Source organism: Mustela lutreola, chromosome 3 (genome assembly GCF_030435805.1).
Source record: "Mustela lutreola isolate mMusLut2 chromosome 3, mMusLut2.pri, whole genome shotgun sequence".
Lineage (NCBI taxonomy): Eukaryota > Metazoa > Chordata > Mammalia > Carnivora > Mustelidae > Mustela > Mustela lutreola.
Window position 1 is genome coordinate 131,355,941 of NC_081292.1, and position 18,907 is coordinate 131,374,847.

At 32.5% G+C, this 18,907-nt stretch overlaps 1 long non-coding RNA gene across 1 annotated transcript in view; it reads right to left on the bottom strand.

Moving 5' to 3' along the window:
* Positions 1 to 15,095, bottom strand: part of LOC131827003 (uncharacterized) — a 41,329-nt gene extending 26,234 nt beyond the window's left edge. The window contains exons 1-2 of the long non-coding RNA XR_009351848.1: positions 15,015 to 15,095; positions 4,551 to 4,631 (exon numbers count right to left, since the gene is read on the bottom strand). This is a non-coding gene — a long non-coding RNA (uncharacterized LOC131827003). The remainder of the gene's footprint in view (positions 1 to 4,550; positions 4,632 to 15,014) is intronic.
* Positions 15,096 to 18,907: the final 3,812 nt, after the last annotated feature.

Below are 18,907 nucleotides of genomic sequence, written 5' to 3' on the forward strand. Positions count from 1 at the left end.
GAACAGTTTCTGTGAGATGACTTGGTTTTTACATTCCTCTAAATGGCTACCCCTCCAAAATTTATAATCCTATTCAGACTGCTTCCTTAAGATGCAACATCACATCCTACTGCATTTTTCACATTTATATTTAATCAAGTAATTCATTACCAAATCTATTTCCCCCCACTGATAAGATGACAATAAATTATCTCAGTCTTCATTTGGTTTAAAGTTGGTTCTTCTTTCACTTTAACAACATATTTTTGTACAATGTAGAATTCTGGGTTGATAACTTTTTTTTTTTTTTTTTTTTTGGTATTTTGAAGAAGTCACCCATTGTCTTCTGATTTACACAGTTTCAAAATATAAGCCTGCTGTTTATTCTTTATGTTTCTTTGTATGTAAGGAGTCTTTTTGTATGGGTATTTCCAATACTTTCTCTATATCTTTGATTTTCAGCAGTTTAATTATGAAATGTCTAGGTGGTATGTGTTTGTGTGTGTTGTCCATAATTTTTGGGGTCCACTGTGATTGTTGGGCCTAAATTTTGGTGAATTTTTTATTATTTTTGGAAAATTTTCAGCCATTATCAATTTAAATATTTCTTTCCTATTTTCTCTCTTTTCTTCTGCGATTCCAGAAATTCACATTTTTTGAATGCTCACTTCTATTTCTTTCTTATAATTCTTCTGTATGTAGTATGGTTAATTTCAAATGACCTATTTTCAATTTTCCTGATTCTTTAGTCAACTATGATGAGTCCACTTATGAGTCTTTCAAAAAAATTCATCTTTGTTACCATAGCTTCAATTTCAGCATTTCTATTTGACTTTTTTTATTCCCATTACCTTCTGAAATTCTCCATAATTATGCATATTTTGCATTTCCCCTAAAAAATTTAATGTGATTACACACTATATATTATACAATATAATAGTTATTTAAAATTTTCTGTATTTTAGTTCTGACATATGGATTCATCTCTGAGTCTGGTTTTGTTACTTGCTTTGTCTCTTGAAAGTGTGCTGACTTTTTTTTTTTTTTTTTTCTTTTTTTTTGTCTGTTTCTTATTGAGTATTTGTCACTGAATTCTGGGCATAGAACAGCAGAGACTTTCATTCCTGGAAAAGAGCACAAGTAATTTCTGCTTGATGGATATTGTGGGGATTTAGTCAGTCAAGTCCAGAGTTGAGATTTTTTGTTTTGTTTTGTTTTGTTTTGTTCCATTTTACTTCTTTACTATGGTTACTGTCAACACATCACTGGCATAAAATTTCTCTAGAGCTATCTAGTGCAGTTAGGATTATTAAAGATTTTTTTCAACTTAATGTTCTTGCTTCACCCTCGATCTTTAGTCTTCCATTTATACCTTTATCCCAGAGTGGGTCTCTATTTATATTTGTGACACTCTCCCTTGATTAGAGTGCTATTGCTTGTGATTTTTCTTGATAACTTATTGATGAGATGTAGCTGGATTTTCTCTTGGTCAATTTTCATCCTCCATTTTAGGGATGGTTGGTTTCCCTGCCCAAATGATTATCCAAGATCAAATTCAAATACAGTATCTCCACCACGCAGATCTTTTTTTTCTATCTTCAGTGGAATATCTACTATCTGTTTTCTGAATCCCAAAGAACAGGATTTATTCTTTTTGTTTGATTTCTACATTTTATTTTGTGATACATAAATGCTATTTATGAGGTCTGGAGATTTTAAGTCTTTATAATGTTATATTTATAATTTTTAAATTTGGGACCCCTGGTTAAGTGTCTGCTTTCAGCTCTGGTCATGATCCCAGGATCCTGGGATGAAGTCCAGCATGGAGATCTCTGCTCAGCAGGGAGCCTGCTTCTCCCTCTGCCTGCTACTCCCTCTGCCTGCCACTCCCCCTGCTTGTGCTCACTTGCTCTCTCTCTCTGACAAATAAATAAATAAAATCTTTTAAAAAAATTGAAATTCCTAAAGTGGGTATAATGCAGTTTATAATAAAAACTCTAAGAATAAAATCAGCCTTTGATATAACCCAATGTGTAATAAATACTTGGAGGTTAGACATGAAGAGCTCAGTATCGACACCTTATAGCTTAAAATAATCATTCAAAAATGAACATTTTCATGTATAACAATAAGAATGTTAGGTGGAAACGGTATGAATATTGAACAATAGACGTCCTTCCTAAGTTGTTGGCTTTATGTTGTAGGCTAATGACTTCATTAAATTAAAACTTCTGGGTCATTCAAAATGGGAAAAGGATCTAATTTTTTAAAAGGTATAGCCTCACAAAGTTTTGCTGATTCTGCAAAGCTAACATATTTTATTTCTTTACAACATCTTATTCATGGAAAAGAAAGATGATATAGTGGAATATTGGATTGATATTGAAGGGGCACAAGAACTCTCATAATATTATAAGTTGAGCACTTTCATTATGGCGTATTGCCAGGATTCCACATAATATATTAGAAATTGTGACTACTCTCAGCTCCTTTCCATTAGCATTCATATGCTATTCCATTATTCATCATAAAAAAATCCTTCATTTTTAATTGACAGTGAAGGAATATTTAGAATACGCAAAAGCTGCTTTGACTTCTTTCACAATCAACTTTACCAGTCTGCATTATTACACTAGGTACATTCCCTATGCCTTAGGATACTCTGATGGTTTGAAAATTGCTAAATATAGTTTCTGTGTGTGGAAACTGATAGAGAAGTTACAAAACTTAGGTCATTTTCACAATCAAAACATGAGATGGTTATAAAGTTATATAATAACCAAAATATTTAAAGTAATCAATTAATTTATAGAATATTTTCACACTTATTTTTTGTGAAAATCAATGTATTCATGTGAAAGAAAATGAATGGCTCTAAAAGAAGGTTTGTATACAAACTGTTTGTGATAAAAGTTGAACTAATTCCTGATTCCTAAGAAGACACATGGAAAGACCAACAATCTTTTGAGTGAATTCATTAGATATCATTAGAAGAATTACAAAATAAATGGTAAATTACACACAGATTATATTAATTTATGTAACTTTTTATCTAACTGAAAACAAGTGGAGTGATTTATTTCCTATAAGTTCTTGATATGAAAACTCAAACATTCTATTTTCCTGATGAAATGCACACACAGGTCCATACATTTTCTTTTCCTTTCTCATTATTAGAAAATTTATTATAATTAGTGAAATTGTCTCATGTGAAAAAAGTATCAACATTGTATTACAATGACAACGTCACTTCAATGTTATTACATATATATAAACTTACTTATAATATCTCCTGGACTTGTTTGTCTGGATTTGTGTTTCACAAATTATTCTTGACTGTTCCTTTCAGTTCAAGATTGATATGTAAATTATATTAACATCTTAGATAACCTCAAATGTCTCCATCATGCCTCTTTTTAGGGCCTACATCAGGAAGATTAGACAGCATCAATATTGGTGACAACAACACAGTAGTGCATGTGAGTTTTCTATAGATGTAGCAGCAGGTGGTGAAATATATAATCTGCTCTTTTGTAGTTATTATTCCTTGGCATTTTTGCCCTGATGAAATGGTCCAACTAATTTATGAATAGGCAGTTTGCCACTCAGACAGATGGCCTTGACTGCAGCTCAGAGACTGTGTATAGTCCAAAAATGCCAATGTTGACAGGATTTTCAGACATAAAAAACTAAATGTCTGTCAGTCTCTTCTAAAGATGTGTCAGCACTAATCCACTATTTATTCGATTATGCTCTTTTTTCATTTCCATAAGGAGTGATTATAAAAAGAAGTATTTTAGTGGAAAACTCAGAGTTGGGTTTCCCATTCCAAACAAAAAGGCAACACTTTATCTTCAAAGAGTAATAAGCTCAAAAATAAAGTATAATTCTATTCCACGACTTGTATACCACTGGGTCAAATCTGATTATGTCAAAAAAATGAATAGATTTATTGCTTTAAAGATAAAAATTGCATCATAATCTCAATAGTTATTTGGTCTGATTTTATGTGAATATAAAATTTGGTAAGTTAAATTACATTACTTTCTAGTAATATGAATTTTGATATATAATAAATCCTAAGTTTAATATACTCTAAAATGAATACATTTTTCTCAGTTATTTGCAACATATAGTAACCAGAGAGGTAGACAACAACAGAACTACTAATTTTACCTTCTGAGAGATGATAGATCTTTAGTTGAAACTAAAGCATATATAGCACACATTGATACTATTATCAAAAAGTATTTATAGTAAGTCTTATTGATTTAAATGTCTATTTTACTGGTGTATATAGACATTGATCTTATCGGCTATGTTGTCTTGATATGACAGGGGACCATTTTTCTAAAAATAATCTCTGTTGTGATGTTTGATAAGGGCAAGAGCATTGGGCACAAAACTGTTTTGTCAAAGAGGTTTAAAAAATTTTTGTTGTGTGATATTCTACTGAATAAATATTATTTATTTCTAATGATAGTCTACTGACTAAAACAGCAAATAACTGTTTTATAGTACAGAGAATGTTATTCCATCTAAATACTATCCCACCTAAATCCCAGACTCACCTGTGAAGTCATTTGGGACTTTTTAAGTAGTCACTTCTTTTTGGACTAGAAAAGACACTCTCTTAAAAGCTTTCTTGAAGACTAAAAAGGGTTAAATGAAAAAAAGATATAATTTATTTACTATATATATATTAAAGTAGACATTTGCAGTTTTCATACTAGTTAAATAAAATAATTAGAACTGAATACTAGCAAATTTTGAAGTCATATGGTAGAGTTATCAGCGTTTACAGACTTGCACCCTTAGAACAAACACACCGACAGACAACAGTTATAAATCAAGACTCTGTTTAAGTAATCACAATTTGCAGTCTTCTCTAAGAAGCCAAATTGCCAATAGGAACAAGCTTGGAACTTTTATAGTAAGAGTTCTAACATAAAGATAGATGGCTAGCTGGTTAATGATCTACAGATACATTTACATCATCGCTGTGTGCAGAACCCCATGTGAGAGGAAAATGATAAAAAATGATCTTATTCTTTAGAAGTTCAATATATGATTTGTGAGACAGAACATATATCCAAATGTAGATATACCTAGAATCAAATAAGTAAAAGAGACATAATGTAAAGAGTTTTATAAGTGATATGCCAAAATAATAGATTGATTAGTACTAAGTTATAAAAAAGGAAAGTCAAATATCCAACCAAAAAAAAATGACATTAAGAGATAATTTTTTCAGAATTGGCAGTTTCCAGTCAGTTATTTAATGTCAGATTGATAAAATTCTTAATTACATAAGTGAGATTTCTCAAAATGTCCTTGACACTTCCTTTTCATTCCTCATAATATCATGTTACTATTACCTTCTTAATTATAAAATGTTTCAGTCATACAGCAGAATATAATCATGCAACTTAGATTTACATATTAACTAATATTATAAAAAGCCTGCAAATGCAAGGTCAAGAAGTAATCATGCAATAGCCTTAGAGAGCAATCTAGATGAAAATGCCATGTAGTGGTGGATCTCAGAAAACTACCAGCCATCAGGAAATATACTTACTAATAAAGTGTGCATTATCTAAGATAGAAAGATACAAAACTTCTTTGTGTCCGTTAACTTTGAAAGTAGGGTGAATAAGGCTGTGCCAGCACTCCACAGACTTGCTACTATTCGAATTAATACAGGAAACAAGGATACATGAGAATGTAGACAAACCATATTTACAGAAAATAGTAAAAACTATGGCTTCAGATAACTGATGCTTTGCTTTGTAAAGCCAATCATAATGTTGTATGATACTCCTTTCCTAAACTGGTTTAGAAAAATCCAAGGAATTCAGTAAAAGGTAATGATAAAAGGATCTAGCATAGCATAATGACAAGATTCAATTTAAAAAAGTGAGTTAGAGTATCAAAGATTATTAATAGATAAAGAATATTTACCAGAGAAAATACATTTAACAGATGAATATTATAATCAAATATTTCTTATAAATTCAAAGTAACCAATGGAGGCACCTGGGTGGCTCAGTCAGTTAAGTGTTGGACTCTTGATTTCAGCTCAGATCATGGTCTCGGGGTCCTGAAATCAAGCCCTACATTAGGCTCCATACTGGGCATGGAGCCTGTTTAAGATTTTCTCTCTCTCCCTATCCCTTTGCCCTTTCCTTCCCCACACTCTCTCTCTGTGTCTGTAAAAACATTATCATCATCATCATTAATCATCAATGGAATTATACTTCCATATAGGTTGGTAAGTACTAGATACACTTTATTGCATATAGAACTCTAAAAAGCAATTGATAAATTACTAAAACAGTAACAACAAATAAAATATAAAAACAATAAACAAATTTGAAACAAAACTTCCCACCTATTTGAAGGCATTAGAGAACAACCTAGAAAGTCAAGAGCTGAGAAGTCAAATTAATTAACAAAAGAAAAATCACACGGAAATGTACTGGATCTTTTCACAACCTTCCTTTCCTTTCCCCCAGAGACTGTTCCCCTTCGTGAGGCATAGAGGTTAAGAGAAAATAGATGAGGGCTTTAAGCAATCTCCCTAGACTACAGAGAAAAAAATAATTACATGGCAAAGTAATGATGTATGTATTGTTACCATCTCTACTCTTCCCTCCCTATGATAAGTTCTCTGTGATTCCTTTTGTTATTTCAGGCAAAAACCTTTGTTTACTTGTTTCTTTCTCTTTGTTTTTTCAATCTCGCTTGGATCCTGTCTCCTTTTCTTAGGTTTTTGTTCTATTTTACTTTTAAACTCACATTGTAATAATTTTCTAATGATTCACTTTCCAACTCGCATTTTAGAATGGCATTTGATAGGTTAACCCTAAAGGCTTAAAAAACAAAACAAAACAAAAACAAGGAAATTGTCAGAAAATCAAGAAGGGGACATGTGCTTAGGAAGATTTATCTTCCAGGAATCCTCAATTTACATCACTTTAATCACTCTGGACTTGTACTGTGATCTCCACTGATATTTATATCTATTCTCAAAAGAATGACCCAGAAAAATGTGAGGGGGGAAGTAAGACTTTTTATCTACAAGATTAGAAGAGTAGGTAGAGGAATCCAGGAGGCCTTAACAACTTTCCCATGGTGAAGGCTGCGGTGTTTTCCCAGGTTTGAACCATCAGTGATGCCTTCTCCAGCCTTTTACTCCATCCTTAATATCTCATGTGAGGTCCTAGTACATCTGGGTGAAATGACTGCAAAAGGGTGATATTGCCATGGATTATATAAATGCATTTTTCAAGCCAATTTAAAAAATACAACACAGTAGGAAAATCAGGAAATAGATGAAAAAAATGCTCAGAAAAAAAAAAAGAAAAGGATATCTAAATATGCATCTGACCAGGTGATAATGTGAGGTGATAAAGGTTAGCTAACACTACAGTGGTAACCATATTGAAATATACAAATGTATCAAATAACACATTATACACCTTGAATTTACCCAATGTTACATGGCAATTATATCTCAATAAACAAAATTATGCCTATTACAAAAAAAAAAAAAAACAAGCATTGACTAAGATGTGGAGAAAGGGCAACCTTTGTACATTGTTGGTTGGAACATAAGAGGGTAAGATTGCAGCTATCTATCTATCTATTTATTTATTTAAATTCAATTAGCCAACATATAGTACAAGATTAGTTTCAGAAGTAGAGTTCAGTAATTCATCAGTTGCATATGACACCCAGTACTCATCGCATCATGTGTCTTCCTTAATGCCCATCACCCAATTACCCCCTCCCTCCACCTATCTCCCCTCCAGCAACCCTCTGTTTCCTATAGTTAAGAGCCTCTCATGGTTTTTCTCCCTCTCTGATGACTTCCCACTCAGTTTTCCCTCCTTATGATCCTCTGCACTGTTTCCTATATTCCATATGAGTGAAACCACATTGTAATTGTCTTTCTCTGACTGATGTATCTCACTCTGATGGCTGTGTGTGTGTGTGTGTGTGCGCGCACGCGCACGCATATACGTGCACACACATACATACATACTACATCTTCTTTATCCATTCAAGTCTCAATGAACATCTTGGCTCTTTCCACAGTTTGGCTACTGTGGGCACTGGGTGCAGGAACTATTTGAAAAGTAAGAAGAGTCCTCATAAAGATAAAAATAGAACCATTATCTTATCCAACAATTCTACTTCTGGATATCCAAAAGAATTAAAAGCAAGATACCTAAGACATATCTGCACTCTTATGCTTATTGTGGTATTATTCATAATAGCCAAGATATGGAAGCAACATTAACATCTATCAAAATATGAATAAGAAACTGCAGTATTTACATATAACAGAATATCATTCAGTCTCTAAGGAGAGGGAAATCTTGCCTTTTGTGACAACATGACCAAACCTAGGAGACATTACGCTAAGAAAGAGAAGTTAATCTTATCTCAGGAAATGGGTTTTTACTAGGGGAAAAAAAGGCATGTACTTACAACAAGGAACATCTTTAAGCTATATATTAATTACTAGAAAGGTAATAAAGAAAACTGTATATAGCATATCACTATTTATATGTCAAAATATGAAAAATTCTACATAAGGATAAACCCCTTGTAAAAAAGACAGAAGGAGGTTAATGGGTATTATAGACAATGACAATTTTTATTGCATGTTGGTTTCATAATGATCTTAAACCATAAAAATATATTACTATGCCCAAACCCAAATAATCTTAAAGATAATATTAGCTCAAATATTAAGATTAATCATTTGAAATTTAAGTTTTGAGATTTTTTTTCTTGTGGTCCTGTGCTTTCATAATGTGAAATATTTCAGTATATGCCAGTTAAAAGAAATAAAATCGATACTTGTTCGAGCTGAACTCCTAAAGGACACTCAAATTTGAAATCTTAGGTTTAGACCAATAATTTGTATATAGTATGCATGCTCATGTTGCATAATTCTAAACTGGCAACTGTAGGCAACATCTCTCTAGGTATGAAATTTTACCCTCTTCACTCTCCTGATGCCCACAAGTCCTCTATTCTTCCTTGCATTACTTCAAGCCAGACTTTTTTTAAAAAAACCTCACTTCAATTAAAAACATCAAATCTTGTGTCTTTCTCCCAGGTTTTGTTTGTTTTCTGCTCTAACCTTTGCAACTTGGTTTGTAAGTTTTTTCATAGTTCTAAAATAGTAAGAATTGATGAAATCCAGAAAATCAAGGTTGAGACATGTTTCTGGGTAGATCCATCACTTAATTCAAATCACCCTATTTAGCTGGTAGTGCCACCTGCACTGACAGTTGTATTAATTCCCAAAAGAATGTTCAAGCAATTGTGAGGAGGAAATAATGCAACTAGCTTTTAGCTATTTTTCTCTTTGTTTAAAATCTTTTAAAAATTCTCCCTAATCAGGAAAGGCAAATTTTGTCATTGTGAGGTTCAGTTTTGCGTTAAGGAATTTAGGCAATTTAATAGTTTAATTCAAACAGTGACATCAAAATGTTGAAGGACAACCAAACACATAATAGTACATTAACTTAGATGTGTTGATAGACAGTAGAAGATATTTTTATACTTTAGCACTTAATTTTACTATAATTAATGATGACTTCTTTTGTGTTGCTTGTGAATGTTCTAATTTCTTCAATTATGCCACTCAATTTCTTATATTCAGAATTGTGTCAAAAACACAAAAAGACTGATTACTACCAGTGGATAATCAGTGTCTTCCTGTTCCAATGTGAATTTTGAGAAGATGATTTGGAGTTTATTGGAAAGCTCTACTAGCAAAGTGCCATTATCACAAAAAGTAAATCTGTCTACTTGCATCATTGTTTTAATGCCTTTGAAAACAAAAATGTCTTTGGATGGTAAAGAAGTCAATTGACCAAAGTTCCTATAGTTCTGAATATGGTTTAAGATATATTTCCCAACTCCAATAGCAGAAAGAATCCTTGGGCTTTTTATATGTACCCTTAGGTTTTCATCAATTAGTTTATTATACCATATTATATCTTGTTTTAAATTTGTGTAAGTTTCTGGTGCTTTTGTGGATATGACCTCACTCATATTTTCAGCAGTGCAGAAAGGAAACTGATTGAAATTTCTCTTTCACGCTGAGACATCCTCAGTAAAAGTTACACATACCTTATACATGTTTCCTGCCCCTAACACATTATGTTTGTAGAACATTTCTAACGTTCTAAAGTAAGTCAATTCTTTATTAAAAATATTTTATTTATTTATTTTATAGAAAGAGAGAGATCACAAGCAGGCAGAGAGGCAGACAGAGGGAGAGGGAGAAGCAGCCTTCCTGCTGAGCAGAGAGCCCAATGCAAGCCTTGATTCCAGATCCCTGAGATCATGATCCCAGCCAAAGGCAGAGGCTTAACCCGCTGAGCCACCCAGGCGCCCCTAAAGTAAGTCATTTCTATTGGTACATGTGTCCTACTGCAATGCAGTAGTATTGAGATTCTATTGCTTTTGTAATTTATTTTTTACTTAGGCCATTCTGGTAATTGATATTCTCTTACTCTTTTTCAATTTCTCACAGAGACAAAATGTTTAGAAAAATGTTATTTTGGGAGCACCTGGGTGACTCAGTGGGTTAAAGCCTCTGCCTTTGAATTGGGTCATGATCCTGGAGTGCTGGGATCAAGCCCCGTGTTGGGCTTTCCGTTCAGCAGGGAGCTTGCTTCCCCCTCTCTCTCTGCCTGCCTCTCTACCTACTTGTGATCTCTGTCTGTCAAATAAATAAATAAAATAAAATAAAAAAGAAAAATGTTATTTTGTCTGAGCTATTAACTGCAATGATGTAAAAAGAGAGGGCTTCTGATTTTGAAACTAAAACTCTCATGTCTTTTTTTTTAAGTTTTTATTTAAATTCCAGTTAGTTAATATACAATATAATATTAGTTTCAGGTGTACTGAATATATTATTATATATTATAATATTTTATTATTTCAGTACACCTGAAACTAATCTATACAGCACCTGGTGCCCATGTCAAGTATACTCTTTAATCCCCATCCCTGTTATGCCAGTCCCCCCACACCTCTCCTCTAGTAACCATCAGGTTTAAAACTGTCATATCTTGACTTTCAATAAAGCTATAAAGGGTTTAAAGTAAACTGTGTTTAAATTCTTTTTAATATGGCTTCACATTTTCTTTCAAAAATGGAAATCAAGATAACACATTTCAAATATTTATCAGAGGTAGGCATTTTATTATGATTCTTTAATAATGTCAATAGTACCATGTTTGAACTAATGTAACATCATGTGAAAGGTAACGTTAAATGTGGATCTATATTCAGATTAACTCTCCATCAACTTTAATTATGTTTTCAGGATTCTAAAAAGTTTACATAATATTTTTTACACTGAACTATAACTCAGATTTTAAAAATAACTCTATATATGATGATATTCAAATACATTAGGTGAAAGGAAGACCCTTCAAACTTATCTAGAGAAGTTATGGGAGTTTTAAAATATATGGAAACACCAATTTATTACATTTCAGTAGGTGTTTTAGTCAAGGATTTCACTGTAATGTATTTTAGAAATATTATGATGGCTAATGTTATTTTACTAATATCCTTAAGCATATGCCATTGTATTATTTTAAAATATAGCTAAATGTTTTCAGACAGACACATATATGAACAGCTCATTAAACTCATACAAATAAGCCCAAAGTATCACTAGTTCTGTTGAACAAAAAGTCATTCATATATTTTCATGTATTAAAATGACATTGTTTAATATTTTCACCATATTATAACTAAAAATAGAAACTTTTAAAAAATCTGAAAAGAACATGATATACAAGAAACGATATTGGAAAGTAAACTAAAATTTGTTCAGTCTAACTGATGAAAAATGTTTAAAAAGCAATAATTTGGAAATAAAAATTCTAGATGGTCTCAAAATGAAAATGAATAGAGGAAAGGGAGAAATATATTTCTAAAAAGGTTGATTAGCTTTACACACACACAAACACACATACATATTACTCAAAACCTATTAAAAACTTATAAAATGACTTAGTTAACATAAAAACCTATTCAATGTAAAGCCTACTATTTCTATTGTAAAATATAGTCATTGATACCCACTGAAAGAATTATCATGGTTAATAAATTAAGTACTAGAATGTTGCACTAAGTGGTATACTTATCAACAGTTGGTAGATTTTAACTTTTTTCTTTTCTCTTTTTTTTAAGGATTTATTTATTGGTTTTAGAGAGAGTGGTAGAGAGCACAAGTGGAAGGGGCAGAGGGAGCTGGAGAGACAATTTCAAACAGACTTCACTGAGCAAGGTGCCCACCATGTGGCTCAATCATAGCATGATTGAGATAATGACCTGAGCTGAAACCAAGAGTCTACCAAGAGAAACCAAGAGTGGTTTAATCCACTGAGCCACCCAGGTGCCTCTTATTTCAAATATATATGTAAATTATATATGTTGATTAACTATTATATAAGCCATGATCTATGGCTGAGATAAGAGAACTGAGATAAGAGAGCTTTGTTTCTGTGGAAAATGAGTTGAACGTTTTGGAAAGAGTCAATTTCTCATTCATTTTTTAAAAGGTGTTGAATAGGTTTGGCCAACAAGAAGAATAAATGAAACAAGATGGGATTGGGAGGGAGACAAACCATAAGTGACTCTTAATCTCACAAAACAAACTGAGGGTTGCTGGGGGGAGGGGGTTTGGGAAAAGGGGGTGGGATTATGGACATTGGGGAGGGTATGTGCTTTGGTGAGTGCTGTGAAGTGTGTAAACCTGGTGATTCACAGACCTGTACCCCTGGGGATAAAAATATATGTTATAAAAAATAAAAAATTAAAAGTCAAAAAAAAAAGTATTGTGGAAAATTTACAGTAAAATTGTAAATATTCAAATTATTCTAAAGCCAGGATTGCTTCAAACATATATTCAAGTTTTAAGTGAACTGAAGAAGAACATAACTAAAACTTGTAGATAATATAGTTGTAATATTTTTATGGAAGGTTAAAGAAAAGCAAATTATGATCAAGTTCAGGTAAGTGCCTAGACCAAAATTAAAATATTGGTGAATGATACATGGTTATCATAAAATTTCTGTAAAAATTACAATTTCTGTAAAAAATAGACATGACAAGTGATGTATATAATGCATTTCTATGATTTTCTAGTTTAAATTATTTTTAAGTTAACTAACAAAACATATCATGTTTAATAAGGCTATTTTTATTTTAGTAATACTCATTGCAGAAAACAATGTAAATGGTTCCTGAATATTTGTATGATTGCTGATGGGAAGCACATGAGTGGAATATATATGGAAATCAATTTACTAATACATACTCGGAAGGTTTATGAAGTAATGCCTTTTGTTTTAATGTCTATCCTTCTTAGAATATATTCTTAGGAAAATATTATAAAATTTAAACAAAAATTTCAGGAGCAAAGAGATAAAACATTAAAAAAAAACTTCCATAATTTGGCAAATAACTAAATAAATTATATTTGGTGAGTATTAAGGAGGGCATGTATTGCATGGAGCACTTGGTGTAGTGCATAAACAGTGAATCTTGAAACACAGAAAAATAAAATAAAAAATTATATTTGGTAAAGTATGATGCAGATAAATTCAGTATATTTATTTATATACATTCATGATGTAATTATGTAATTAAAAAAAAAAGAGTGTATAGTAGGAATTGGCAAACATTTTCTGTAAAGGGTGAGATAGTAAATATTTTGTGCTTTGTGGGCCTTAAATTGTCTTTTACAATTATTCAACTCTGCTGCAAAAGTAGCCCAAAACAATACATAAACAAATGGTATGGCTCAGTTCCAATAAAACTTATATATTAACAGAAAAAAATCAGTCACTGGATTTGGCTCCAGTTCATAGTTTTCTAGCCTCTAATAGAGATTACTATTTATACTATAAAACATTTGCAGAAAAAACACCAAACATTAATTATGGTATATGTGACTGCTCTGAGCTGGGAAGTTAGTATTGAATATTTAAACATTTTACTGCCATGTAATACACATTTTAAAATGTGCACTTATGGGAAGTACATAGCTTAATAAATTCACAAACTGAATATATCCGTTCAACCATCACTCAAATTAAAGAACAAGATAGATTAATATTTGTTTCTTTATATTTGCAGAACTTTCCAAAATTCATATTTGTGCACATATTGTATATGCATGATGCAAAATAAAATATGAAAAATAAATATGCCTTAAAATATCCCTACTGAGTTATGTAACATTTCTATTATTCATCCCCTCAACCTTCTTTTTTTAAGATTGGAAAATATTCCAATGGGCACTAACAACAAATTGGTTCAGAAGATATATTAGTAAAATATATTAGTAAAATACATTAGTAAAATAAAATCCATCCCAAGATGGATTTGGGTGACCACAAAATCAAATATTTTCTCTTTCATTTGGCTATCTATTAACCTGCCTATATCAAGCCCATCTTGCCATCTCCCATAATGGCAATAACTTCATGTTTATCTCCTTTAATTTTTTTTTTTTCATGGCTTGTCAGAAACTTAAATTAACACTATCTCTTACTCCTCTTGAATATTCAAAATCTCTTTCAATGGATCTTTCTCATTGGCTCTTAAACATGATTATCTCCTGAATTAAGTAAAATATTTATCTTGATCCAGTCTTTAATCCCAAATTACCTTATGGATATCATACCTTATTTCTTGTTTTCTATTAAAAAACTTTTCCTACAGTTTTCTCAAAGAGGCATAACTAACTAGTTCATTCACTTATTCAGATTTAGGAATTGGGCTATTCTTTATTTTTAGAGCTGACTTTTAATCTTTGACTCTGAGTCCCCAGTCTGTCTAATGACAGATAACTTAACTGCTTTCAGTTAAATTTAATCCAATCCAGTGACTAATGAATCAATTTGTGATGTATAAATTAGTCACAGTCTAGTTAAAATTTTCTGTTTTTATTCTTTGCCTCAGGTTCCAGGTTTTATACTCACAAGTGAGGGAAGAGAGTAGTAAGGGAAGTCATGGGCCCACAGAACACAGCAGAATACAGGCAGCGTGTCTGGGAAGTGTCAGCCCTTCCCTTGTTAAATGCTGTGACCTACTATCCATGTCACCCTCTTCCAAAAATAGAAAAGGCTCTGAGGCAGTCTGGAGGATGTCAGATAAGAGTCCCATGCAGACTTCTGGCCGAGGCCATCTCACCCACATGTGAACCATTCCCTGTCCTCACCTGCTAACCTTGTTATAAAACCTTTGATGTAGAAGGGAATGGGGGGGGGAGCCATGAGAGACCATGGACTATGGAAAAAACTGAGGGTTTCAGAAGGGAGGTGGGGGGGGGGGATGGGTTAGCCTGGTGATGGGTATTAAGGAGGGTGTGTATTGCATGAAGCACTGGGTGTTATATGTAAACAACGAATCATGGAACACTACATCAAAAACTAATGATGTACTGTATGGTGACTAACATAATAAAGAATATACAAATACACCATCCCAATATCTCTCTTGCAGTCCTTACGTCCATTGATACATTATGTATGTAATAGTTACCATTTTCTAACTACAACCTGAAAAATGGTGGTGGTCACAAGGTTCCTTTTTCTTTTTCTTTTTCTTTTTTTTTTTTAGATATCTTAAACACTGGTAAGCAGGTGTGTGAAAAAATCAAACGGACCTTCTGTTTATCTTCTTCTAAAATTGTGTTCCACTACCCCCAGCCAGAAAGTAGGTAATGAGGATAAAAATGAAATCCATTCTTCTGGCTAAACATAAGATATCCAGTCTTACCATCTATCTCTTAATTTATTAACAGCTGACTCTGAACTCTCAAAGTCGTCTTTATTTTCTGGTTTTAGGCAACTATACATGTTACCTCATGCACTGGGTGAATATAAGTCTTGTGCTCTGCATGGATATTGGTTGCAGGAATAAAAGCATTTTAAGGCACATTTCGAAAGTGCTGTGTTACCTCATTTATCTACCTCATATTTCTGTTTGTTTTCTTTACCACTCACATCTTACTAACTTTAATTCAGCCTCTATTATATAACTCTGATAAAATGACATGAAATACAGAGCATATATTTCAGTGTCCCAAATATATTTCAGTGGAACATTCATCACTGTCTCCTCCATATTTTCAACTTTTATTATAGAAAATTTCCAACATATACAGATATAGAGTATAATAAATTTTCATGCCTTTATTACCCAGCTTCAACAATTACCAACTCATGATTACTCTAGTTTCATATATATCTTCACATGTTATCTCCCCTTACTGTCTTATTTTAAAACAAATTGCAGACATCATATTTTATCAGTAAATAAATATAATGCATCTCTAAAGCAAAAAATATACTTTTATATACATAACTATAAATTTCTTTCATACATTTTTTAAGATTTCTTTTAAATCAGAATCCATTAAAGAACATAATTTTCAATTTGTTGATTCATCTTTTAAATTGTTATTAATCTATATATTCTCTCTTCATATCTTTGTTATTTCCCTGCAGCTTATTTATTTGAAGAAACCAGTCACATTCCTCCACCTTCAAGCAGTATTTTTCCTCAGATTTCTGATGCATTACTCTTTTGGGTTTCCTCCTATTATATGGCCACTCCTCCTTCTTGCAATCTTAGTATATTTCCACATAAGCTTAGAAGGCATTACTCTTCATAGTTAAAGGGGTTACAATACTACCCAGGATCTAGATAACAAAAAGTTAAATATAGATATAGAGGAGGCTATACACACACACACACACACACACACACACACACACACACACATATGTGTGTATATATATATACATATAGGCTACTTAGCAACCATGAGTCCAGGAACAAAAATTTTCACAGACTAATCGTAGTATTTTTTGTCAAAGAATATCTATACATATCCTTCTTTTCACATGTGGGTGACAAAATAGAGAAATATGTATGCACTTCATAACGTTTATATTTCTTTATCCATGAAAAATCTTTTTAAAGTAAAAATGTGTAGCATGTTGATAAATGTTATAAAGAAAAAATCAGGAAAAATAGAGGAATGTTAGGGAGGAGGTCTCACTGAGAAGCTAACATTTGAGCAGAGACCTAGACATAGGTGAAACAGCAAGACAGTGTAAATCCACATAAAGTGTGTTTCAGCCGGAAGGTAAGAATATACTGGAAATGTTAAAAGAATAGAAACCCAGACAACCTGATAGAAAAACAATAAAGATAAGGATAGGATAAGAGAACCAAGAGATAATGACTAGAGCAGATTTTAGGGAGGAAGAGTAGGTGCTAACTTTGATATTAAGTTCAAGATGCCTATTAATCATCCACGTGAGGAAATCATATATGCAGCCAGATTGTCGAATGTAAATGTGGAAGATGTCAGCATATAGATGTTGTTTAGACCTAAAAAGCTGCACAGATTCACATAAGGGGGCTGGTGGGAGAAAAGAGAAGAGCCTAATGACTTATTCTTAGAGTAGTGCAGAGCTTAAGGTCTGAAATGAAGGAAAACCAGAGAAAACTAAGAAAAATTAAATAAGAAGCAAAGTTAAAAATTGCTTTGTTCTGGAAGCAGAGAGAAAGAGAGAGAGAGAGAGAAAATGATCAATCATGTCAAATGCTGTTGTGAGTTTTACTGACTAGAGTAATGAGAATTGATTATTGGGTTTAGCAATAGGGAGATATTTTTATGACATTAAGAACAATTTCTGCAGCTTCATGACTGTGACTGGTTATTTAGAGTTGGTTCAGGTGACAATAGAAAAGGAAATGAAAAGTGTGAACACAGAAAATTTGTTTGAAGGATCTTTTCTACAAACAAAATTGAGAAATAGAGTAGTAATCATAGAAGCTGGTGGGGTCAAGTGGATTTCCACTTTAAATATGGGAGTTTTTTGCATGAAAGCTCTGGAGGAGAGGGAAAAGTTGACAATTCAAGAGAGTGATCATGAAAATTTTGTTCTAGTCTTTGAGTGAATGATAAAGAATGATTTCTAGTAACCTAGTAAAAGTTCTGGCATTCATTTTAAACACAGAGACTTCATCCAAAATAATAGAAGAGAAAGCAGAACTTACTACAGGTGGATTGTTAGACTTGGTAGAGAAAGCTATTCAAAGTTCTTTTCTGATGGTTTTATCTTCAGAGTGGAATAAGTCAAGAGGTAAGCAGAGGTTTGAGGAAGTTTGGAGAACATATGTAATAGTTACCCAAGAGAGTGGGAAAATAAATGGACTAGAGGAATAGAGTATCATTGTCATAAAAATCATAAAAAAGTCATCTGTAATTAGTGATCACATAATAATGTGTGAACAGTTTGCATGACTATATGGTTTTCTTCAGGTTGGTCAGCTTATGTAGTTCAAGCGTAGGTACAGGCAGAGATGGATACTTGTAATTGTGGTTTTATCAAGAGAATATGGAAAGCAAAGAAGCAATACATGGGCATAAGGAAGTTGAGACCACACTCAGTATGTGAGAATAACTGACTATAATGCTTAAACTGGGAAAGAAAGAAAACGATGGCATGCGGAAAGTGGGAGATTTATAAAAGCGAGACTAATGAACTGTAGTTCCCCCCAAAATGAAAAGATTGTTGATTACTACAGCAAGAGCTCATTGGGAAAGTTGATTGGTATTGAAAATATAGAGCAATTACAATGTTAAATTTTAGGCCAAATTTGTTGAAAAGAACTTTCTCTGGGGATGGAAATGCTCTACATCTATTCTTGCTAATACATTAAACATTAGCCATATATGGCTATTGAAAACTGAAATATGCAGTATCAATTGCTAAAATTAAATCTAGGAATTGCATTTGGCCCCTTCTTCAGTGGCTTCACACATGACTGTTTCTAAAACAGCTTTCCTTCCTGT